The sequence below is a fragment of the Chiloscyllium plagiosum genome, chromosome 1 (assembly GCF_004010195.1).
Source record: "Chiloscyllium plagiosum isolate BGI_BamShark_2017 chromosome 1, ASM401019v2, whole genome shotgun sequence".
Taxonomy (NCBI): domain Eukaryota; kingdom Metazoa; phylum Chordata; class Chondrichthyes; order Orectolobiformes; family Hemiscylliidae; genus Chiloscyllium; species Chiloscyllium plagiosum.
In genome coordinates, this window is record NC_057710.1 from 110,633,560 (window position 1) to 110,660,386 (window position 26,827).

The window sequence follows — 26,827 nt, forward strand, 5'->3', positions numbered from 1 at the left end:
ACGTCTGGAGAGGAAGAAACGGAGGGCTTGGAGGCCCTGGTCATGGCGGATGGAGGTGTAGAGGGAATGGATATCCATGGTGAAGATGAGGCGTTGGGGGCCGGGGAAACGGAAGTCTTGGAGGAGGTGGAGGGCGTGGGTAGTGTCTCGAACGTATGTGGGGAGTTCCTGGACTAGGGGAGATAGGACAGTGTCGAGGTAGGTAGAGATGAGTTCAGTGGGGCAGGAGCATGCTGAGACAATGGGTCGGCCAGGTTGTAATTTAATGTTGGTGATGAGGTTCCTGTCCAGCATTTGGGGAACCAGTGGAAACCCTGTCCCATTTGGCCAGGAGGCCTGCCAGAGTTATCAGGCATTTCCTTGGACAGCCTAGGCGTTCCTATACCAGAAAAAGTCCTCAACAGGTCAGAAAACCTGCCTCTAAGAACTGCAGGCCAATGTGAGGTTACCAGCTCTCCAATACCAATAATGGTCTGGGATTGGAGACTGCTATTAGACACACACAGGGTCATCACCACAGCCTTCCTTCAACAGGCTGTGGACTGCTGGAGAGGTGTGGATGAGGGGAGATTGGGTAGTGTGTGAGGTAGGAAGGCACTCCCCTTCCTGAAGCCAGGTTCCTCAATGGATATTCAGCAAAAGAACAGACAACAACCCTGTGAGGCCATTGGGTGACTCTCCAGATGCAAAGAAGGCCCCTGTGAGTTAATGACCATATAATCAGTCAGCCACACTTAAACCCCAAAGGATGGAAGGATAATAGGATCTTAGCAACTTATTACCAACCCCAATTGCTTTCCTGATTCTAGTTTCCTCTATCAGATCCATTTTGCCACTCACTACAACAAGGCAGTTTTCCCATGGCTGTGTTTTGAACATTTAGCCTCTGGCATGATTTTCTGGACCCATCTACTCCAACAGGTCCCACTAGTTTTTATCCATGAGGAAGGGGAAGAAAATAATTTGTCTTATTTTATAAGAAAATGAATTCTATTTGATGGGATGGGTTGCAGCTGTTAAATGCATAAATGGTTTTCCAAGAAATGTCCGGCTTTGATAATGAGTTCTAGCAACACTTTTTACATGCATATAAAAATTATAATTTCTCAAATTTATTGTTCATATAATCACTCCTGCTGTAATTAAATTTCCATTACAGTAATTTATTATCCAGTCCAGGACCATTTAGAAAAAAATCATTGTTACTCAGATGAGGCATGACTCCAGAACACCAGGGAGAATGAAAGATGAGTGACTAGCCTCAAACAATATACAGTGTGCTCAATAATTAGAGAATGTTTCATTGTGCTTTTCAATATTATATCTGGGTCAGTCATTGATTCGATGCTTTGCAGTTCTGTGTTTTGATCAGAATTGTGCTTGCATCAGGTTGACATTTATCTAGTTTCAATCATGCAATAACAGAAAATGGAGAACATCGGAAAGCATTCAATTTAAACGTCTTCATTTCCCCTTGGCTTTTGATGTTTTAGTGGTAATATTCAGACATTTTGGCCTAGGAATCATGAGTTTAACCATTTCCTGACACTGTGATCCTGCCTCCCATCTGGCAGTTTGCCCCCAAGCCATTTTCATCACGTACTGGTTGGGTGCCCCCATCAACATCACCACTCTCCACCTCACTTTACCCCTTTGACTCCCCATCACCTTACCCCTCTGACTCCCCCTCACCTTAGTCCTCTGACTGCCCCTCACCTTCCTCCACTGACTGCCCCTCACCTTCTCCCTCTGACTCCCCTCACCTTACCCCTCTGACTCTCTCTCACCTTACCCCTCTGACTCTCCCTCACCTTACCCCTCTGACTCTCCCTCATACCCAAAATAGCCCAACCCTCCCTTGCATACCTTTAACATATCAAGTACTCTCTAATCTGCCAAATGTAGCCAGCATTGAAGTGAATATGCATTGCAGACTTCCTAAAGCCAGAATATCCTTCTGAAAGTGTACAGCTGAGCATTGCACATAGCATTTTTAATTGAGAGTTTATTAAGGTTTTATGTTGGTTCATGATTATCTTGGCTTTTCTACACTTTTGTGGTAAAAACTCAACTTTGTTTTCCTTTCAGAATTACAAACCTGAAGTGTTTCTTTCCCCTCCGTTAAATTGACCCGGTATGCCAAATTGCTTTTCCACAGCCACTGACCATATTTCCAGTCAGAGCATAGTTACCCTTGTGAAGGAGGGTCACTGGACCCAGAACGTTGGCTCAGCTTTCTCTCCACAGCTGTTGCCAGACATGCTGAGTTTCTGCTTTTATTTCATAGTCACTACTGTTACTTATGAATCAAAATAATCATATCACTCCTACTGACACATTGTACATCCTAACTTATAAGAGGAAAGAAAATCAAGGGAAATAATAGTCCACATTTTCTGGAGTGGGCCATTCAGTTGGGTTTATTTATGGGCGTGCATGTTTGACTTTGGAAAAATAATGTTACCATACATTTTTTGGAAACATGAGCTGATGGGCAGCATGGTGGCACAGTGGTTAGCACTGCAGCCTCACAGCGTCAGGGACCCGGGTTCAATTCCCACCTCAGACGAATCTCTGTGTGGAGTTTGCACATTCTCCCCGTGTCTGCATGGGTTTCCTCCGGGTACTCCGGGTTCCTCCCACAATCCAAAAAATGTGCAGGTTAGGTGAATTGGCCATGCTAAATTGCCCGTAGTGTTAGGTGAAGGGGTAAATGTAGGGGAATGGGTCTAGGTGGGTTGCGCTTCAGCGGGTCGGTGTGGACTTGTTGGGCCGAAGGGCCTGTTTCCACACTGTAATCTAATCTAAAAAAAATGGCAGAGTGAGGCCAGCTGGGGTCTGGGTGTACAATGAGACAAACAATGGTGTGCGGTAATAGAAATTTAATGACAGGAGTGATTATGCAGGCTATGAATTTGAAATGATTTGGAGATGCCAGTTTTGGACTGGTGTGTGCAAAGTTAAAAATCACACAACACCAGGTTATAGTCCAATAGGTTTAATTGGAAGCACACTAGCTTTCGGAGCGCCTGATGAAGGAGTGGTGTTGTGTGATTTTTAACTATGAATTTGAAAGACTAATTTTTTTATTTGCATGTAGAAATCCAGCAACAGAGGGAGGGTTAATTCAATGTCAAGTTTGGCACAGAAAGGGAAGTAAAGAAAGGGTCAGAAACATTGTCTTAAGACAGCAAAGAAAAGAAACAGAAAGGAAAAGCTAAGGAAAATAAAATTAATTTTTTTAATATATCTCCTAAATAATTCACAACCTGGAGGAAACAGACAGTAATCAGATTATATTCGGGGGGGGAAACTGTTGGCATTTCCACATCTGTATAGTGAATAAAATAACCTACTGAGGACCTGTTATGCTGGTAGCCAGGAATTGTTCACATTTGAGGACTTTTGTTGTGATGCGTTTAGATCAACATCCTGACCACCACTAGATGCTGATATTATATTCTCATCAATTAAGAAGTCAAGCCGGGTCTGGATAAATAATGGAGACAATTACATATGATGGCAAAATAGTATGAAACATCCAATTGCTAGAACAGGAATTGCTTTTATGATTTTAAAATTTCCATAAATTTGTAATAAATGTTCCTGGAGACTTCTGAATATTTTACAGTTTCACTTTATGGTAATATATTTTGAAATATAATTCTTCTGCAACTTGAGCACTATAATGCTAATAAAATAGATTTATATTAGATATCTGCTTTGATGAATATAAATCCAAAGCAGGTAAATAAATGCTGGCTTAGCTAGCAATGCCCACATACTCTGAATTAGTTAAAAATATTGACTCTGGACCCCTGAAGTCTCATGATATCAGGTCAAGCATGAGAAGGAAATCTCTTGCTTATTATGAGCTAGCACCTTCATTAGTTGAACAGCACTTGAGAAACAGACTGAGGATGGCAAAGGCACAGAATACAGTGAGTGAGGAACTTTAATATCCATCACCAAGACTGGCGCAAGAGCACCTCTACTGACCAAACTGACTAAATTCTAAACAACAGTCTCTAGACTCAGCCTGTGGCAAGTGGTTACAGAATCAAAAAGAGGAATAAAATTTGTTTCACCTCATCCACACCAATCTACATGTAGCTGATGCATCTGCCCATGCCAGTATTTGTGGAATTGACCACTACACGGTCCTTATGGAGACAAAGTTCCATCTTCATATTGAGGATACTCTCCTGGCAATGAATGAGATAGATATCAGAGTGGGAATCCATAAGGCTGTGTGGGCCATCACCAAATACAGCTGAATTATGCACAAACACAATCCACAAACACACGAGTCTTTCCCCTGTCAAACAAAAAAGGTTAAAAGATTGGTTATACATTGTCTGGGTATATATTTGTTAAAGCAGGAATTTTATTCCAATACTCAGCTTATAAATCTCCAATCTGCCGATTACCTGTTCCATTTGTATAATTATATTTATATATAAATTCTATTCTTCCAGTCAAGTACGTACTTAATTATCCCTTCATTAACATGGAACCATCGCTTGCTCCATTTGGACTCAAACATCTGTAAGATGACACTAGACCATAACATCGACACTCTACCATCACCATCAACCCAGGGATCAGCATGAGGGGACATGCTGGGAGCAGCACTAGGCACACCTAAAAATGAGGTGTTCACTGGTGAAGCTGTAACATGAGACTGTTGTTGTGCCAAGCAATGTAAGCAGCAGGTTAGAAATAACAGATCCGATTTAGGCACTGTGATCTTGCCAGATCTGGTTATGAGTGGTGGTGCAGTTAAAGAACTCACTGATGGAAGAGGCTGCACAAATATATCCAGCCTTGATGATAGGGGAACCAAGAAGATCAATGCAAAAGACAAAGGCACAGCATCTGCAACAATCTTCAGCCAGTCGTACCAAATTGACAATTCTACTTAGCCTCCTCCTGAGGTTCACAGCATCACAGATGCCAGCTTTCAGTAAATTCAATTAATCCCATGTAACTTCATGAAATGACTGAAGGGCACTGGGATGTTGAAACACCTGAACCCTTGACAATATTCCAACAAACTTTGAAGATTAGTGCTCCAGTAGTAAGCATAGCCAAGCTATTCCAGTTACACCCTTGAATCCGTCAGCAATGTGGAAAGCTGTACAGGTATGTCTTGTCCACACAAAGCAAGAAAAATGCAACCCAGCCAATTCCTACCTCATCAATCAATACTTAATTATAACAAAGGGCTGCAAGATGTCATCGACAGCTCAAGCAAGCAGCACTAAAGTCAATAATAATCTGCTCGCTGGTACTTAGTTTTGCTCCTATCATGATTATCTGACCTCATTACAGTTCAAACATGGACAAAACTCAAGAGGGAACATGATAGCAACTTTACTTGACATCAAGACAACATTGACTGAATCTAGCTTTAGGAATCCTAGCAAAACTGGAGTCAATCTGAATCAATGTTTACTTTAGGTATTCTTTTCCTTTTTATACATTTGTCAAAGCCTTTACCAACTTTTTAAAAAATATATTCAAGACTAGTTTACTTTCCATTTTGACTTTTTATCATTATTTGGCAGCTTTTTGCTAATTTATAATAATCTCTCAATCCTCTGAATTGCTACTGTCCTTAGGAACATGATAAGCTTCTTTTGTTCTAACCCACTGAGTAAGCCTCAGAAGAATGTTTCTTGTTTAATATACTTCTGTTGAACATTTCAAATTGTGTCTTTAACTATTTCCTACTGCCAAACCTTTTGGTCTATTTTCCCAATCAACCCAAGCCAGCTTTCTCTTCATCTCACCTGAAATGAGGGGTTTGTCTTTAGGCCTATACTCTCTACAAGTTTCGAAGAATGAGAGGAGATCTAATGGAGGTATATAAGATGGTAAAAGGGATTGATCAAGTCGATGTGGAGCAATCTAGTGCTCTACATTGGCATGGGGACAGCAGATTCAAAGCAGAAGGAAGGAGAAATTACTTCTGTCTATGGGTCATAAACGTATGGAACTCACTACCCAACAATGTGGTGGATGCCAAGATATTAAGTAAATTTAAGGATGAGATCGACAGATTTTTAATTAGTAATGAGTTGAAGAATAATGGAGAGTGGGCAGAAAAGTGAAACTGAGGCGGAGATAAGATTAGCTGTGATCATATTGAATGGCGGTGCAGACTCATGGGGCTGAATGGCCTGCTCCTACTTCTGGTTCTTATGATCTTATGTTTATATATTTGTAATTGATTTTATTTATATATAATATTCTTCTCTATTATTGGGGTATATTGTTCTCAAGCTTAACATGACATTCAATTATATTAAGATTCCCAGAAGATATTTTAGTATGAGATTAATAATTAAGCCAAACTCATGACACAATAATAGAAATAAAATAGCTTTATTCCCGTTTAGCACCATAATAGTTTTCTCCATCTTCAAGATCACCTCTGTTAATTTAAGTGGCCCTGTCACACATTAAATCTTCCAATTTGTTTGATCTAAGTTGATTGGCAGGTAACATAATACCTAGGTATTATTACCTTTAAAATTGTTTTTAGCTTGAACCTAACTTTTATAGCTCTTTGTAGACTATCATTCCTAATGCAACCAATATTGTTGATTCCAATGTGGACCATAGCAACAAGTTCCTCTTCTCCCAGTCCAAATTTGATTCAAGCTGTGAGGAGATGTCCTTAACCTTGACACAAGGCATGCAACACAACCTTCAGAGTTCCCAATCACGGCTGCCCAAAAAAAAATCTATTCTCTGTTGCACTGAAAATTGTCACTGTGACTTTACTTCTTGTTTGTCCCAACTGAATGGCATCAGACACCATGGAATTATGGTCAGTTTGCTCATCTGTACTGCAGTCTTATTCACACAGGTAGCAAATCCCTGTGTGAATAAGGGATTGTTGGTCAACCTCTGCCACTGAGGCTCCTCTGTATGCTGGATCCCCATATCTGTCTAACACATAGAATCATCCAATTGTTTCTGATCACCTGAAGTTTGACCTGGCCTAAGGAACGGCCTCCTGGATACTTCCCAGTAACACTGCCCTTCCTTGATGCACAACAATGGGTGCAACTACCGAAATTCTGAGCTCAAAGCTTTGAAGCTGCATCACTCACCACGGAGATACTTGTCTGGAACTATTTGCACATTTGCACTAATTACATATTACTAGCCTTGCCATGGTCATTTAACTGTGCTTATTTAATTGGTTAATTTGTTAATAAGCTAGGTAGCTATGCTACTGTAAAGTCACATTTTTCTATTGTGCAATCAAAAGAAAACTCACCAGCTCCTAGAGGTTGCAAAAAAATCTAGAAAAAGCAGCAGCACCTTCCCCTCAACATTAAATTCCCACCTGCACTAAATTCCTGATTTAGTACTTGGCTCATGAATTTATTCTTTATGTCCCTTTACTGTTATTTAGTGAGAGGTTTGCAAGACGGCACATTCTCCAAATTCAGAGGAGTTGGAGATTTATTTTGAGGAGGGTCAAGATGAAAGTGACTTTGCGGAGGAGATATAGAATAACTGCAGCTTAGCATGAAGAAAGGGAGGGAAATGGCCGAAAGCAGTTTGGAGTGAATGGGGTCAGGAGAGTAAATGATGGATCTCATAGACAGGAGTGGGCTTGATTGGACCTCAATGTGAAGTTAGGAAGTTTCAGAATTAGACAGAGTGGAATGTTGGTGAGGAGGACTCGGAGCATAAAACAAGGAGCTGACAGAACCATCATTGATTTTAATTAGAAGTAATTTGGAGACTTTAGCTGGAATTTATGGGGTGCAGTGGTTTTGACCTCAAACCTCTCCCCATCCCAACCTTGTTTAAAAGCTTTGAGGCAATAGCATTCCTGCCTTCAACCCTGAAAGCGTCCCAACGGCAATGTAATACTGGGAACAGCACTAAGAATTTAAAATGAAGACTCTCTCAGGAGAAAATCTCGCATTAATTTGGATAGCTGAACTCTGTAGTCCCAGAGCAGCACCAATAAAAAGCAGAGGCCAGTGCGAGGACAATAGGCCATTCTCCCATACTGAGGAGGCCAGCTGAATCTGGGTTCAGTAGTATTGGTGAGAGTGTTCTCGGGAAAGAGACTGAATTGAAAAGGTAAGGATCCGGGTGTTTGCAAAGGGCAGTGTTAAAGGGGTGGGAAGACTTTATGGTTGGGAGTCTGCTTCAAGTTAGTTCAGGGACTAACAAAGGAGGATTGCACCCCCAAATCTAAAGCTCTCACATATGGTATGGGGCTTCCTCCAACTAACCACATCACAACACGCGCGTATGTATATATATATATACGTACACACACACACACACACAATACTGGCAGAATAGGATGAGGTCCTTAAGTAGCCATTAAAGGGGAGGTGGACTTCCTGCACCAACCAGTAAATTATCAGAAAGACCAAGGGTAGAATACGGCAATGAGAAGGTGCATGGTGGGGAAGTGTAAAGTCAAGTCCTTTGTTCCAGTAGAGCTCTCAGAATAAAGTTTTCTTTTGAGTGCAGTTAAAATTTACTCCACTACAACAGTAACTACACCCTCATTGGTCATAAGGTACTTTGAGACCTCCTAAGGTCTTATAAAGGTGCTATATAAATGCAAGTCTTCTTTTTAAAAACAATCTGAAAATTGAATCTGAACTATGTTATTACATCTATGTGAATGAATACGCCAGTCCATTTCACTGGTATTACACCTGTCATAGAGGCGAAGTGAAAAATCCAGAGCAATGTCATAACATAGAGAAATCTGATTGGAACAATGTAGAGTCCAATTACAGTCACTGACCTGAATGTGTCAATCACAATATGAGGACCAAATGGAGAAATCCATTTGCAGTATGAAATTGAGATGAGTAGCAGTGAAACAAACTTAATGTACTGCTGCTGCTCACAATCATCCATATCTGTAAAGCGTATCAAGAGGAGCAGTTGAGTTCATATATTCAAAGTAGATGGACAGGAAATAGTCAATAGCTAAATCATTAGACAGCTGGCTCTGCGGTGACCCTAGCTTGATAGGATAGGCTCCAGCTTAATGGTATGAAAGCAAAAATTCTATTTACAGATGAAATATCTATTATACCATACCTTATTACATCATGAAAGCAAAAACTGACCATGTAATGTGTTTCTGAAAAATAAACATACAGGGAGTGTGGGTCTGGCTGCAGCTGGCATTTTTAGCTATTCCAAACCAATTGCTGATAAATGATGTCTCTTGAAACAAAGGGAAGAGTTGTAAATTTAAAGGAAAGCAACTAATATACTCCAAAATGTAAGAACTAATGGAGAATAACATCTGGCGATAGTTTGTGAGGGTGTTTGGAAATCCTAAAATTCCAAAATCCAGCTGGAGATTACCTCACTTATAAAAACCAAAAGAACTGCAGATGCTATAAATCCGAAACAAAGAAAGAAGCTGCTGGAAAAGCTCTGCATGTCTGTGGAGAGAAAGCAGAGTTAACATTTTGGGTCACTCAGCCCAATAACTCTGATTTCTCTCCACAGATGCTGGCAGACCTGCTGAGCTTTCCCAGCAATTTCTGTTTTGATTACCTCACTTATGTTGTGATTCATAGGAGACATATTTGCACTGTAAACATATACTCTTAGATACTGGACACTGGCTGATATTCTTGGTTGTTTCATTTCGAGAGTAATTTACAGGAGTACAGTCAGTAAGAAAGGACAAGAAGCGATCACCTATCAAATAATTGGTGAATTCAAATGACAGAGTTTCTGGGATCAATAGATTAAAATTGCCACCCATTTTCTGTGAAATGGTATTCCACAAAGTAACAGCTAGTAGTTATTTGATATGATGACTCTCAATGACTTATTGTAAGAAGCATTGTGCTACATTTTATAAAATGGCACATTTCAAAATTTAAAGCCCTATAGTTATGAAAAACAGATACTGCAAGGAGAATTATTATCAAAAAGTCAATTTGTTGAATAAAAAAGATGAGGAAATTGAAAATGTTCCTGAATAATGGAAATATCACTGAAAATGATATCAGCACTATGAAAATTTTGTGCTCGTATTTTATTGGCGACTGCTGTTTAAATGTAATGTGACAAAAGTGAGGACTGCAGATGCTGGAGATTAGAGTCGAGAGTGTGGTGCTGGAAAAGCACAGCAGGTCAGGCAGCATCAGAGAAGCAGGAGAGTTGACGTTTCGGGCAAAAGCCCTTCATCAAGATTCCTGATGAAGGGTTTTGTCCGAAACATTGACTCTCCTGATCCTCAGATGCTGCCTGACCTGCTGTGCTTTTCCAGCACCACACTCTTGGTTCAAATGCAATGTACCTACTGTAAGATATTGATAGCAGAAACTGAAAAATTACTGTGTACTTACATGGTATTACAGTCAGTTTTGATAAAGCCAGAGGAATATAGATTCATGACTCTTCCAGTCAAGTTATCAAACAATACTTCCAGTGCTTAAATTTGAAATGTTGAAAACAAAATGCTTAATGTAGATAATGACATTAGATTTTATACACGTTTGATTGAATTTGTGAAGTAATGGTAGCATTGTGATGTTTTTGTATTTATAATGTCATCTTAAATTTCACTCTGAGTTTCATTTGTCCATAATGGCTCCACAACTTGAGTATAATGAGCATGCTTGAGACTCATTTAGGTTGATTGATGTTAAGACCATGGGTTGAATTTTCCTCGTCCCTAAACACATGGGCAATGGTGAGACAGTTGAGGAAATATGGTGAATATTAACACAACACTTAACATCAAGAAAAGGAAATATTCAATTTTGTGTGTAAGGTTTCAGTGGCAAGATGAGGTTCTCACCTGTGAGCGATGAGGAGCCTATTTGCATACAATAACATCTCATTGTTCCTTTATCTCACCTCATTTACTTGTAAACTGCAATTCCCAACCTAAGTCAGAACAGTTACCTGGCAATTGGAGCTTGTCAGTGTCTTCTCCAGGTATCCATCCAGGCCTGCACTCCTCAACAGCTCAGGGCAAGTTGTACAGGCAGCAACCCAGTACTCCCTGTCTCTGGAGACTGGCACTGGCCGAGCACCAGGTGCATCACATCTTTGTGGCGCATCCCAACTCACTTATAATATGATAAAATAAAACAAAGGACTGAAGATGCTGGAAATCTGAAACAAAAATCTCAATTTTTTACAGAAACGTTAACTCTGATTTCTCTCCACAGACTTGTTAAGTTTCTCCAGCAAGTTTGGGTTTTGTTTCACTTATAATACAGTTCACCACTTCAATTCTGCACCTTTCATTGTAACGCTGCTGTCAGGCCACTTTACACAGAGACTCTGTCACCAATCTCATGTATTGAAATGGCTCTTACCTTATATCCATAGCACTCAGGCACTTTGCATCTGCCATCATGCTCACAGCATTTCTGACTTCCCTTTCCTTGACTTGTTTCACTCTATCACCATATTCAAATCCTAAGGGCTCACTGTAACTCTGTCTTGACTTGCTTTTTAGCTCAGACACTAAGACAAGCAGTCAGTTATGTTAGCTAGCAGTGTTCAATTAAAGGACTGGGCGATAACGTGTTATATCAATGGCACAATGCAGATCGTGTTAGCAACTTGCGCAACAAACTCAGTGAATGTGCTTCATGATCATGTTCGAAAGTCTGTGGGAAGTTGCCCACAGTCACATCAAGGAAACTGTCATCAGACAAGAGGTATTGCCACAGTAACTCAAGAATATAGTCTGATATCTTTCAAGGCTTGGACGTGGTCAGGGTCAGGGGTTCCATATCATTATAGTCCAGAGAGTGGGCCACAATCAGTCCTGTAGGCCTATGCAACCAGTTCATGGATCTAAAGTTAGTTGGGGTGCAGCACAGATATCAGTTGGAATCTTGTCAGTCATCAGTCAGGGTGGTCACTCCAAGTTGGTCAGGTGGTCAGCCATGGTCAGTCCCCAGAGTCTGTTCTCTGAGAGTCAAACTGGTGTATCAGGGGTCACTGATGTGGTGGGGAAGTTACCTGGCTGTAGGTCTGCAAAGTTCTTCCTTGGTCGAAAACTAACTTGTAATATCTTGCTCTCATGAAAGTTTCTATATGAATGCAACATGTTCTATTTGAAATTATTTTGCTGCTTTTCCGAATTCACTGTGATAAGTGATCCTTTAACCAGCAATCCCATTTCACACTTCATAAATTCATTCAAAAAAGAGAAAATCTGCTTTACTTCTCTTTTGAAAGTGACAATAATTGTTAACTCAGTGTAGTCAATTTGTTTCAAATTAGAACAAGTGCCCAGCATACTTAACATTAAATCAAATGAAGGCATTAATACAGAAAATACAATGATTGGTGCAAATGCTTTTAAGTACAAGCTGTTGGTGAATATTCAAAAAACAGCCTGCCCACAATATTCCTAAACTTGATAAAATTGGGCTACTTTCTAGGGAGCCACGGATTTTAAAGAAAAAAACTGAAAATATCAATGTTTCTTTGCTTCATGTTGTAAAATTCACCCCTGACACTTCATTATTTCTCTATCTTGCTTTTCTCCTGCTATGCATTTCTTAAAACCTATATCTTTGACCAATTTTTTTTTTCATTTATCCTAATGTAACTCAATATTTTGTTTACTAATGCATCTGTTGAGTTGTTATTTTAAGTTAGTTGTCCTGTGTGAAACATATGTTAATGATATTTTAATCTGACATTGTGATGATGATGAAGGATCTGAGTGACAACAGGGAAAATAAAGTGGAGACATTCCATACAATGATTCACAATTGGAAATTAGCTCAAACGCATAATAAATAATGATGATATCTTACCCTAGATATATTGACAAAATAATTCAACAGCAATGAAATGATAGCTGTTGTTGTGCCACTCATGAATAAGTAAAGAAAGGTTTACATTTTTATAGCAGGTGGGTTGCAATCAAACTTTGTACTGATTATGTTGATTAATAAAATGTGGCTGTTAATAATTTACTTCAAAGTGGGATGTTTGAGCTATTATGCATGGGCACTGGTTAGTTGATGATCTCAGTAGCTTTTTAACATTAAGGTATAATTTAAAAACTGCAGTCAAGACCTGGAAGGCAAAAGTACTGATGCAATGCCTGAAGTGCAGTGCTGTGGTTATATGGAGAATGTGTTCTCGATGGGGATTTTTATTTATATTACACAGTATATTACCCAGTATATTACCCAGACAGCTGTGCTTCTCAAACCACAGCAATATAAACAGGAAAAACAATGAGAGTATCATTTTATATTCCCAATAACTAATCATACATAATTTTCTCTTGATAAAAGAGAGAGTCTCAGATAATTGTAATCGTTCTGGACTAGTGGGAGAGGTGAAGGGAATTAGGGGTGTTGTATTTCTATTTCAAGAATTGGAACCCAACCCAACCAGCTTCCAACTTCTGGTTTGAACACAGACAGTTTAAGAGCAGCTGACTAAGTTCTCCTGAGACACGGCCAGAGCTTAATAATATTAATGATTCTGCCTCAATTTTTAACAGGCTTTCAGATTTTATGGGGATCATGAAACAAGGCAAATGAAGGAGCAAACAAGTCAGATCACTTCCAGAGGTACCTACCAGTTAGGAAGAGCAAGGGTATTTCCCCCTTAGACTGCTAAGCTAACCAGCTACATTTCCCACACTCAGGTATCCTCTCCAACCCACCAGCCCACTGCATTCACAATCTTCCTTATGTCTCTGTACAGCCTTTCCATTTCCTCTTCCCGTTTATTCACTCCCACTCTCTCATCTGTCCATCCCTGACTAAGGCACAGTGATACAAGTCATCCTGCATGGCAACTGGGCTGGCCATTCAATCTAGCTGGGAAATGGAGAAAAGAACAAAATGCTGGAATAGAGCTATTTAAATCCTGTGTGGCCTTTAGTTCCCCGTATTTACCATTTTAGTTGTTTTTATGACCCTGTCCTACCTTGACTCCTTGGAGAAATCTTTCTCTACCCCTTTCACATATAACTTTTAAAAATAGTCCTTTGGGACTATTTTTGTGACAAACTAAATCGAATTTTAAAACAAAATCACAAAATAAACTCATGACATCCCATTCATTTATATATTTAAGGCATTGTCAAAACTATTTTGATTTGCTGAGCAATACTTTTAAACAATTAACATTAAAACTTGATAGTTTTTTTCCAGATGCATGTTGTAACAGCAGCGTGTTACTCCTTAAAGGTTTCATTTATCTCAAATTGATTAACCTAACAAGGATAAACTACAGCACATGCAAATTATTAAATATATCACAATGTTGACATTTGTCATAAAATTGGCTTGTTGGTATAGTGGTATGATTCCCATTTTAGTCTTTAGCGTGCCCCATAGAAAGAAGATCATAGATTCAAATCCCAGGCAAGTCCCGGTTGCTTGCCTGTTGTTTAAGGGACAATTGTGGTGCAGTGGTAGTGCCCCTACTTCTGGGCCAGAAGGGCCAGGTTCAAGTCTCACCTTGCCAGAGGTGTGTAATAACATTTCTGTACAGGTTTATTAGGAAAATATCTATTGACCTTTATATTTTGAGCACAACAGAACAATTGGCACTATAATATTGAATAAGGATCAAGGAGTGAATTGTTCAGACACGATTAACTGCCTCACCTTTCAATGTTTTTATTTGTTTTACTTCTTTGCATCAAAAAGCTCTTAACTCTCAAATCTGCCTAACACTCAATTTTTATTAAGCTTTCTTGTTACTAAATAAAATTTAAAAATTCATGATACTTTGGATTATGAACAATAAAATAGCAACATCTCAGGAGGGGCCTCACGATTTCTGTATTGTTTGTCTGTGAGCTGCAGTGTAATAGCAGGGCACATGCATTAACTCAACAGGAGAAAAAGAAAACTGCTTTTCGACATGATCTGCTATTTTCTGTTTTCTAGTGCAGTTTTTTTAGCCATCCTCCTCCTCCTCCTCCTCCAAGTGTACGCTTAAACTGTAAATAAAAGAATAGTTGGAATGTAATGAACTTCAAAAAGGTTGCCCTGAGTATGGATTTAAAGGATTTGAATGTATCCTATTTTCTGAAACTGGGTCCCTCAATTGATGTTGCCGGTTATGGAAAGTTTAAGTTATAAAGAAAGGCTGGATAGGCTGAGTCTTTTTTCACTGGAGTGTAGAAGATTGAGAGATGACCTGATAGAAGTTTTCAAAATAAAGAGTAGCATAGATAGAGATGATAATAGTTGTCTTTTCCCTAAGATGGAGGGTCTCAAGACTGGGGGAGACATTTTAAAGGAGAGAGTTAAGAGATTTCAAAAAGACATGAGACAAATTTATTTACACACTGGGTAGTTCACATGTGGAATGAACTTCCTGAGGAAGTGGGGATGCACATATGACTACAATGTTTAAATGACACTTGGATGGATACATAAATAGGAAAGGTTCGGAGGGATAAGGGTCAGGAGCAGGCAGGTGGGATTAGTTTAGGTTGGGATTGTGTTCAGCATGGACTGGTTGGACTGAAGGGTCTGTTTTTGTGTTGTATGATTATTTGCTTGTTGCATGATTCTCTATGTAAGTTCGTGACACTGCATGAAGCATGCACAAAGTTCTCTTTGAAGAAATTTAACAAATACTGATGATGTATCTTCTAGGTTCCATCTACACTCAGAATCATACCAAGCGCAGTTTAAAAGAGCGTATCATGAAGCTCTTCTCCTGTTCTGTTATCAAAAAGACATCCTCCAATTCTCAAAGCAAGTCTGTTTGTTTTCTTTATGAACACTGTGATACGAATTTTCGTTGATTTATTCATAATGCTCTTTCAATTTGGGCTTTCCTAATATCTGATGTTTCACTATTAAACAACAGGAATGAGTACTCAGGGTAGGGATATTCACGTTTCACTTTGGTCAATTTTAGGTATTTTTTGACCCAAAGACACTACCTTCAGGCTGCAAGATGTATGTTTATCAATCTGTCACACAACGTTAATTCCAGTTCAAGAAGGCAGCTTACCACTGCTTTCTCAAGGGCATTTAGGATGGGAAATAAATACTGGACCACCCAGTGAAGCCCACATTTTAAGAATGAATGTTAAAAAAGAAATTCAAACACCTCTATCCACATTCCATCCTTAGAATATTATTGCATACATAGGTCTGAATTTCACACAAAAATCAGTACCAAGTCCAGGGAGTTTTATGGAAGGTTTCTTTCTCTGAGGTCAAACATGCTTTCCTATACAATTTTGACTGATCATCACATTATACTTATTATGTATGGACCAAGTTTCTACGGCACCATTAGCGGCAAATTCAAATTTAACTATTCCATTACTTATCACATCAATGCATTGGTGTTTACAGTGCTTTTACTAATTTTCTACCCTCATTCTTTGAAAAGATTTCAAAGTTTTAGTGTTTTGAAGGAGAGAGTTGAAGTACACAGAGTTGTGAAGTCAAGAGCTGGATGAGTGGAGTGAGCTTAAGGGTTAATCTCTCTCTAAAGTATAATTTTAGTAAACATTTAATAGCAAATTAAAAACTGTTTAAAAAGGTAAAATACGTTTCTTCCAGGTTTACACAGGGATATGCAGCCTCACAGAGAGCTGTAGACAAAGGGCTTGAGCAGGTTTCACTGTGTTTTGCATCTGACTCATTGTTTTCCAAAGAACATAAATACAAGGGTTTCTCAGTTCTGTTTCTCTGCATACTGTAAAATCACAATTTTGATGAAACAGGAAAGTTAGATGAGGAAGCCGACTATAAATTAATTGAAACAAATAAATAAATGTAATTAATACAGTAAAGATTGAAGGACAGGTGATGTGTCATGATTGTTCCATTCACAGGAGAGAGAGATGTTTTCTCTTTACATTGCTGGATGTTGCTGCTAATTAAACACAAACCTGTACCTACTTTCTTAGGAACCAATCGGAGATTATCACGATGCCGAGTGCTCCTGAACACACACACACACACACACACACAAACATTCTGGTTGATAAACAAACCAAAAGACTGATACTGGGCAAAACTGCCCTGAACAAACACCCATGGAGCCATAATTTATATCATTTACCCCCACTGTTTGAAAAATGAATGCTGCTGTGCAACAAAAAGTAATTTAAAATAAAAATTACAGCAGTTTCTTCCATAGCCTATTTAAAACTCTATCATTACCAGACATCCCCATTTGTCTCCTAACCAACTATCTGAACTAATTGTAGTCTTTGTAAAAATCTGGGCCTAGGGCAGAGAAATTCCAGGATATCTTTGTAGGGCCAGGATGGACATTCCTGTTCCACTAAAGTTCATTTGGACACTTCAAACATTGCTGCATATGCCTTATAAAACACTCAAGGATACTAAATTTTTGTGTCCAGGAATTTTAGGTATTTGTAATTGCAGCAAATTTAAGTAAAGATTTTACCTAAGATTTCTGAGCCCAATAACAAATTGTGCATCGTTTTCAAAAAAAACATTCTGCAGCATGGTAGCATGGTTTCTCTAGAATACCACAACAGTATTCTTGAAAGCATCCAACTAAGTAAGAATATTCAACTATGTACTTTAGAAGTGCTTTATTCTTGGAAACCAATTGGACCATTCTTGCCTGAAACAATTATCTTCATCCTTCACTTCTAGCTCACATATCAACAACTACATTGTAAAGACTTACATATTCATTTTAGCATGAATACTTACAAAATTGAAAAGAACTTAGGTTTTTGAATAGCTGTGATTTTGCAATTATCATATGAATGAAGATAACTACCCACAGTTCAATAATGTTAGATTTAAATTTGATTTTGACAATGGGAGAAGTGTATCACCTCTGGAATGTTTCTCGGGAAAAAATGGGACAGCATCAATGATAGGAGGAAAGAGCATACATCTATAGAACACTTGTCACATCTCTAAGTGATATTCCAATAATGACGGCATTCAAGTGCCGAAATTATTTTGATGTCTGCCCATATAGCCTCTATTTCTGCACAGAACTCAGTGTATTAATATATGTCATTCGACTGATAGAAAATGTCATCTGGACAATAGGGAAAAGCCATTCTTCAAATTGTGCATGGAATTTTAAAAGCCCTGCTGAAACTTTGAGATGGGCACACGGGGACTCAGTTTATTTCATCTGCAAACTGTACTTCTGACAGTTCAGTCATTCCTTAATGTGTGTCAACTGAGATTGTATGATCTCGTCCTGAGATGGTACTTTTATCAATGAGGCAAGAGAATGTCCATCTCTAAGTAGAGGTGACAATTAAGTAATAGAATGATTTGTACACATTCTTACAGGGCCAAATACTTTTATTTTCATTCTGAGCTTTCTCATATTCTATATTATTTTTGCGAGAAGATAGTTAAAATTCATTGAATTATTTCCTCTGTTGGAGTGAAATATTGGAAGGATCAAGAAAGTTTACAGCAATATACTTCTGCCATCATATTTTCCCCCACCAAACATCCTCGTGGTTGAGTGAATGCCTTTTCTTCTCATCTTGATTAAAAGTCAATTTTGCTTTTTGAGTGTAAGAAAATATGTCTCAAGATGTCCATTTTTAAAAAAATGCTAGCCATGCTATATTATATTTCCTTCCATACTGCTAGAAAGACCCAGAATGCAATACCATAATTTGATACATTGCAATTATTTTACTTGAACCAGTTCAATGTCATATATAACTTTACGCATAGACAACTAATTTCACCATTTGGTTCCAATCCACAACAGTGACATCTTTTCTTTATGTTGTGACATCTAACAGAGAATGTTTATCAAGCACTATGGCTGTTTTTTTCCCAATCGCTGATTAACATTGGCAATGGTGAATTAGTTGGGAAATGTGGCAAAATCAGATGGAAAAGATTCTCAACATTAAAAAGAAAATCAGACATTTTTCCCCCTAAATGTTTAACAACTAGAGTTCATTGGTGTCTCCTCTGGGTCTTTCCCTTGACCAGGATTCCTCAACACATCAGAGCACACTCAATGGGCGGCAACGGCTTGCAGAGCCCCTCCTCCACCATCCAGGAGGTTGGCATTGAATAAATACCAGCTTCACCAAAGCATGATATATTGCAGACTCACTTTTACAATTCAGTTTGCCATTTCAGTTTGAAGTTTACTGATTCCTTTCATTGAAATACTGTTGCAAAAACACATTACACTCAGGGACAGGCACCTATCTCTTACATTGGAACAGGGTGCATTCCAAAAAAAACTCACTCACTTTGTGCCTGCTTGGGCAGTCACTGCAACTCTGCCTGACTTTGCCTCTTGGTGCATACAGCTTGCCAGCAATGAACAGTCAAAGGGTGGACATGTAGCTGTACAATGCAGCTATATTATTGTCACACCTGCAGAGTCAGCAGCTTATGTGGCAAATATATGAATGTATTTGAACGGAATAGCTATGTCTCAAAGTCTAAGGGGAGTAGTCCTCAGTCTAGTCAATGTGGTCCTGCAACAGTAAGTCAACAGTATTGTCCAATCTTAGTCCATAGCTTAGACATGATTTCAGCCACTTGGGTTGTTCAGAATCAGAGGTTTCCTATCATTATGGTCTGGGGAATGGGCCACAGTCAATCCTGCATTTCTAGTGTAAATAGTCCATGGATTAGTGATAAGGAAAGAAGTTGCACAGAGATCAATTAGAGATCAGGTCGGTAATCATTAAAGACTGTTTTTCTAATTCAGGGGAGTGGATAGCTGTGAACGAGGGCAAGTTTTGGTCCATCCCAGAGGATCCAGGTTTATTCACTAAAGGCCAAGGGGCATTATCAGGAGCCATTGCTATCATGGCGAAGTTGGTGAACTCAATTCTGGGGATTGGAGATAATAAGCTGGGGTGCAGAGGGGCAACTAATGTGAAGGGGCAACTAATGTGAAGGGGCAACTCATAATGTGAGGATGAGAGAAATTAAAGCATTGGGAGGGTGGGAAGGGAAGTTCATTGCTGGTCACCACTCTACCTTTGAGTGGGGTGGGGGTGGAGTGAGTGGAGCAGCATGCTGAAAATCAAGCTATACCAGGAGTCAACGCAAGTGAAAAATATTATAAGAAGAATACAAAATTCAGAAATGTACCTGTCTTTTAGACCCAGGTTGACAGAAAGTATAGAACAGGTTGCTATACTTAACAAGAACAAATATTTGCTCCAATAAATAGATGTTAGCTATGGATAAATTATGGACAGCCGACATATAATTCTACTTATTAACCCCTTTATAAAACCCCCGCTACACATATACAGAAAGACACAGAAAAATCATGGGTGTCATGTGTGGAGGGAAGGACTGAGAAGGTAGTTGAATGGTCCCTGTCCACAGGGTTTACCTAGGGGATCCTTCTGGCTCATCAGAACCTGCTGCTACTCCTCCATTTTTCTTCTCTCTGTATTTTAACATTTTTTCAGGAGGCACAGAGTAACTGGCTCAAACTTCGATTAGATTCCCTACAGTGTAGAAACGGGCCTAATAGCCCAACAAGTGCACACCGACCCTCCGAAGAGTAACCCACCCAGACCCATTCCCCTATCCTATATTTACCCCTGACTAATGCACCTAACACTATGGGTAATTTAGCATGGCCAATTCACCTAACCTGCACACCTTTGGATAGTGGGAGGAAACTCACGCAGACACAGGGAGAATGTGCAAACTCCACACAGACAGTTGCCCAAGGTGGGAATCGAACCAGCTATGTATCAGCACTTACATTGAATGCCCAGTAACTTGCTTTTAAAAAGAGCAGTAATCCTTTCCACAATCATTGGTGTTTAAAACTATCCTTTTCTCATTTCAGTCCACAATGAAAAGTATACAACAATAATAATAAGATACAGACTTTACATAGTACGCTCCTAACAGGCCGTGCTGCATAATACTTGCAGGTTGCACTCTGCCCAACTGGAGCAGGCAAAAAGGGGAGTAGGATGGAAGCTGAAGAGCTGGGAGGGTGGAAGCAGCCTTCTTCAGAGCGAGCTAAGGCCAATAAGCTGGAGGAACATCGCCTCCACCATAATAATAGTGACACATCGGGTGCAACAGGCTAGCCAGGACACCTGGTTCCAATAGATAGAAGTTGAATGAAGTCATCATTCTGGAAGTTTATTACTCAACAGGTAAGAATTCCGTATTTATTCCCAGAAGAATTTTTTAAAATTCACTTTTCTTAGTGTTTCATAAATGTTAGCTTAACAATTGTTGAAGGCCTTACAGCACGTGATATTCCCACATTCTAAAATGACAAGATGGTCTGTTACAATGGGCATTAGGGAAAGAGTAGGGGTCTAAGGATAGGTATCCTCTACAGTTACATCTACAATAAAATTCAATCAGACTGGTTATAATTAAAGAGCCAATCAATTTATGAATGTGAGGTTCGACTTTCAGTGAAATATCACCCATGCCAACCATGTCCTCAAACATTTCCTTTATGTCTGTCCCACCATCTCCATTCCATCTACTGTAAAAGGCTATTCATGACTGGCAGCTTTTAATGTGCTGCCCAGCTGGGTTTTAAAGATGGTGCCAGTGATAGAAACCTGTAAGATCCCAGCAGGGGTAAGTAATCCCACTGCTAGGCATTTGAATGGCACCTTAGGGATATGATGCATATTTATTGAGATGAACAGCTAAGAATTGCATGAGATAAGTCACTAGAACTCCTGAGAACCCCTCCATGAAACTTCCAAAATTAATACTTAGCTGATTGTTTGGAAATTCAACCCTATTTTCAAAATGCTGCTCATTAACTGACATTCAGTTTCTTACAGATATATTCTTGGGAAGACTAATAACCAATGATACTACCAAATGGCTCAATACAGTCTGTTCTGCTGTAATGAGTGTTTCTTCAACGTGAATTGGCTTTAACGCGATTGAAGAATTTAGACCGTTATTTGCAGAACATGAACTTTCCTCAACTGTATTGGCTACAACACGATTTTGGTCCTGTTTGTTTAAGTGGCACGGCTACTGCACGATTTTCTTGTAATGTGAGAATCGCATGAGAACGGAATTATTGTGTTATGTCAGAACCAATTGGACTTCAAGAGGACACAAACTTTAAAACTGGTAAAATTCCTTAAGTGTTACATTTGCAGTTGAATCTGATGCACAATTTGTAAAAAGTCTAAAATTGACAATAGAGTCTAATACAAAGTTAAAAATCACACAACACCAGGTTATCATCCAACAGGTTTATTTGGAAGCACTAGCTTTCAGAGCACTGCTCCTTCATCATGGAGTCGTGATGAGGAGTCTAATACATGGTTAGTCATGGAATCTAATGCAGACAGTGTTTGGAGTCACCAAGCAGTAGACATTTCTCCCTATTTTTTGCCACAGAGAGAGAAGTTCCCCAGTGTAGATAACCTGAAAATAATCCTAACAAGAGTTCAGGGCCTCAGCATCAAATGAACAATAAAAAGGTGGATCATACAATGAACATCGGTTGTTCAGTTTGTCAAGGTGCATGGTGATCTCAAGGGCTTTTTAAAAGACTGCTAGCACATCGCAAGTGGGTGGGAAGGGGCCAGCCGACTGTGATTATGTAGGAGCCAGTTAGGGATATGAAGTGGGGGGGCCTATTGAATTATGTGGACGGACCAGGCCCTTTAGTTGCTCCAGATTCCCTAATACTAGTGCCTCTGGTGCCTGTAGATGTTTCCCTCAGCGCGGTCCTCATGCATCCAACAAGTTTGTGATCTTCTGGGTCTGATTACAATCTTTTCATTTGCGTAGGATTTAAAATGCCTGTCAGACTGTTTCGTGAGGCCCCTCCACTGCCACTTCTGATCTATGCCTTATGGGCTGTTGCATTTGTATTCCTTCTCTCCTCCTATGGAAGGCAACTGCAAAATGGCTCCTCTTCCACATCTATCACCATGTCACTTCAACACTGCTGGCTTTCACTGGTCAGGGATCTGACAGGTTGTGATTCCCTACATCACTGGTGCAATTTGAGAAAGCTAGTGTGCTCCGATTAAACCTGTTGGACTATAACCTGGTGTTGTGTGATTTTTAACTTTGTACACCCCAGTCCAACACCGGCATCTCCGAATCACAATTTGAGAAGATATCGTTGATCACAATCAGTATGGCCTGGTGGTATCATCAGGACTGTTAAACCAGAGACCCAGGTAATGCTCTGGGGACCTGGGTTTGAATCCCCTCATGACAGATGGATTCAATGAAAATCTTGAAATAAGAGTCTAATGATGACCATGAGTCTGTTGTTGATTGTCATAAAAACACATTTGGTTCACTAATGACCTTGACGGAAGGAAACTGCCATTCTTACCTTGTCTTGCCTACATGTGACTTCAGACGCACAGCAATTGTCCTCTGGGCAATAAATGCCTACCCAGTGACGCCCTCCTTCAATGAATTAATTTTTTTAAAAGTCAGCAGCATGCAAAAAAACAGCCTTTTAACTGCCTCTTTAACAATCTTAATTAGCTTCCCATTTCTTTCACATGGGTTCAGTGTCACGTTGCCTTCGCAGCAACCATTTAATTCCCGTAGTAGCTTCTCCATCCCTTCTCATCATGAATTTTGTTTCATTAAATTCTGCTCAGGCTTTTCCCTCCCAAAACCTCTTCATGTCTTATTATTACTTATTTTCTATTAGACACTTCTTGAAATCCTACACCTTTTCTTCAAGTATAATGTGCCTTGGTGTCATTGCTGGTTTTTCAGTACTCCTGTGAATCATAATGGGACGTATTACAATAAAAAGGTGTTGGATAAACACTAGTTGCTGCTGTTGATGCCTCAGTATAATTCAGTCAGCTCTAGCATCTTTTTCACCAGCTTTTTATTATTCAACAGCTTGTCTTGAAATAATTTGAAACAAGTGACCAAGTACCCCAAATTGATTGAAGTAAAATTTATTAGTATCCTTTACCTTACTTGCGAGAAGATAACAAAGAAAAAAATGGCTACCAATTCAAAATTGTATTGTTTTGGCAATAAGCTTTGAGAAAGTCTGAATGTGGAGCAGATGAACACTTTGTGATTGAAGAAACAGGAAGAGGGTTGAGTGCTAAGCCTTTGAATGATCCTTGCATCCATAGCTTTCTAACTCAGAAGTATGAGTGCTACTGCTGAACTGAAACGAGAAAACAAATACAATAAGTATGGTTTTAGTGGAAAGATTTTAACAGGCCTCAACCAACAAGCTTTGCTGAAACATTTATGGAAAACAATGTCCTTGATGATTTAAATGTTGTGAGGTGAGAAAACAGCCATTTTGCCCCAAGAAGAAGAAGCAGGAGGAAAATTCCATTTTGTTGTAGAAGGCAGGAATATCCTAGAAAAAGCACATAGCCACCATTTTAATTGTCGGTGTATGTGCGGGGAGGGAGGGATATATAAGGGGTTAGGGAGTGCTGGAGGTGGGGGGGTAGAGGGGAATCTCTGAACAAAGACAAGAAACCCAGTAAGCACTGCAGACAGAAACAGTATTATGAACAAACAACTCTAAAAGCTGGAAAGCAACAAATCACTACAGAGTAACTAATAATACAACCTAAAACTTTTATTGAAAAACTTAATGCTGTTATACACTCAAGAGTTTTAAAGAAAAGACTGACACACAAAGGGAATGCTGCACAGTCTACCAAGTTCTACAGCAATTCAATTAAAAGCAGCATTCATGACAACAAGAACATAACCCTAATGTACAGGAGATTTAAAGCAATTTTATAGATTGTGAATGGATTTGCAGTAATGAGATTAATTAGCACATTGAAATGAAAAAATGTACCTCCCAACAGATTTCAGGTCAGGGGTCAACCATACAAAACACAAGCTTGGATTTCATGGAGACTACAGTTTTTAACATACAGCATTGCCTCAAGCTCAAATATGATATGCAGAATGACAGCAGAATTACAAAGGAACAGAAAAGGAGGCAGGTACACATGAAAAGACCTCAATGTGGTACAGCCACCTTTAGAAAGTTAACCAGGGCATTTATTGGAGAACCCAAAGAACTGCAGATGCTGTAAATCAGAAACAATTGCTGGATAAGTTCAGTGAGTCTGGTAGCATCTGTGGAGAGAAATCAGGGCTAACGTTTCAGGTCCAGTGACCCTTCCTCAGAACCGTTATGACAATGGGTCTCTTGACCCGAAACATTAACTCTGATGCCTCTCTACAGATGTTGCTAGACATGCTGAGCTTATCCAGCAATTTTTATTTTTGCCATTTACTGGGGAGTTGGTGATCCAAGGTACTTCAGATGGGCAACAAATGCTGGCATTGCAGTAATGCTGCTATCCCCTGAAAGAATAATATTTCAGTATTTACTTTTGATCAGCACAGATGGCAGGGTGAAATTGACTTATTGTTTCTATTGCCTGTTACATACATTGGATTATTAGTTGTTGACTGAAGACTAAGGAAATCCGAAAATTATGTGATATTGCCATACAACGTATTTCTTATAAATATGCTTTGACAACAGTGAATGCGAGGGGAAGTATTTGTGCTATGGCATCCAGATTCAGACCTCATGTGGATTTAAAAACTTTTAACCTCACTTAAGAAGGTGAATCAACTGAGCATGGTGAAATCTCCTTGTCCCACAAACTGAGTTTCTTTCAAACAAAGGAATTATTTGGTTGCTCCTGTGACTTGCTGCAGATTGGTTGCAGATGTGCTTTCATTGGCCAAGGGAAATATAACTGGTCTATCAAAATCAATTTAAAGACTCTGATCTCAGAAATTCAATTACCCTGATGTATTTGTCCTGGTCGTATAGACAGAGGGTCAGTTATAAGCTGTATTGATGTTCAAATAACTTTGATTTTTAATTTCTTAAATGAATAAAATCATTAGAACCTAAACATCTCACAACACTTCTAATGGCATTAGCATTCATTTTGGAACAGAAAGAAATTTAGTACAGTTAAATGCCAGCATATATTGGTATTTCTTACTGAAGTTACAGCTAGTGATATGTACTTAACAGTAAAATATGTCATTGTAACTTGTATGTTGTAGATCAGTGATTATCAAAATTTAATATATGTCAAGAAAAGCAGTTCTGAGTATCAATCACTGGGCAATGCTATTGCAAACTCTCCTCCATTCAATAGCTCAATCCTTTGCTCAGCCAAATTCATATCCATTCTGATATGTTCCTTTTACTCCACAGACCTCAACGTTCTGATAGCTAATATTGTAACTTTGCCCTTTGGGAGGCCATATAGTCCACATCAATCCTCTCTGCTCCTTCAAAACATGGAATCCATCAATCTAGATAAATTCATTTACTGGAAATCCTTTCTTAATTCAGCCATGTCCAAGTACTTGTTAATTTTGTCTTGGATTATCATTTTGTTCCACTCCAAATAAATGTGAACTATCAAATTTTAGCTACTGTCATCTGATTGTTTTACCCAAGATCTGTCGTGATCTGTTATTTTTATAAAGGAAACTTCTTCATACAGTGAGAGAGTATCCTGTCACCTTTTGTTCACATGTAGTCAGTACATGGGCTCTGACCAGCCAGCTCAGACCCAGTGCTGAGAATGAGATTATCTGAATCTCCTGTTTATTTTTTTTTCTTAACCCCCCACACTACCGCCTAACTGCGGTAGTGCTTATTTTTCCCCAGCACCCATGTGTGTGTGCAGGTGTGAGACACAGTGAAAGACACAAGGTGCACAAATCTTTATTCAATTTCCACCACCAGGAAGATAGGAAAACACCCGAGTGGCCAGTGACAAGCAGTGCCCTTCACATCAAAGGGCAATGCTGTGTGAATCTCCTGTTTATTTTTTTTACCCATCACCCAGCCGTCCTTTATTTACACA

At 39.2% G+C, this 26,827-nt stretch overlaps 1 protein-coding gene across 1 annotated transcript in view; it reads left to right on the plus strand.

Moving 5' to 3' along the window:
- Positions 1 to 26,827, plus strand: part of LOC122555010 (Kv channel-interacting protein 4-like) — a 356,040-nt gene that overhangs the window by 264,160 nt on the left and 65,053 nt on the right. The gene's annotated exons all lie outside the window — the stretch shown is intronic.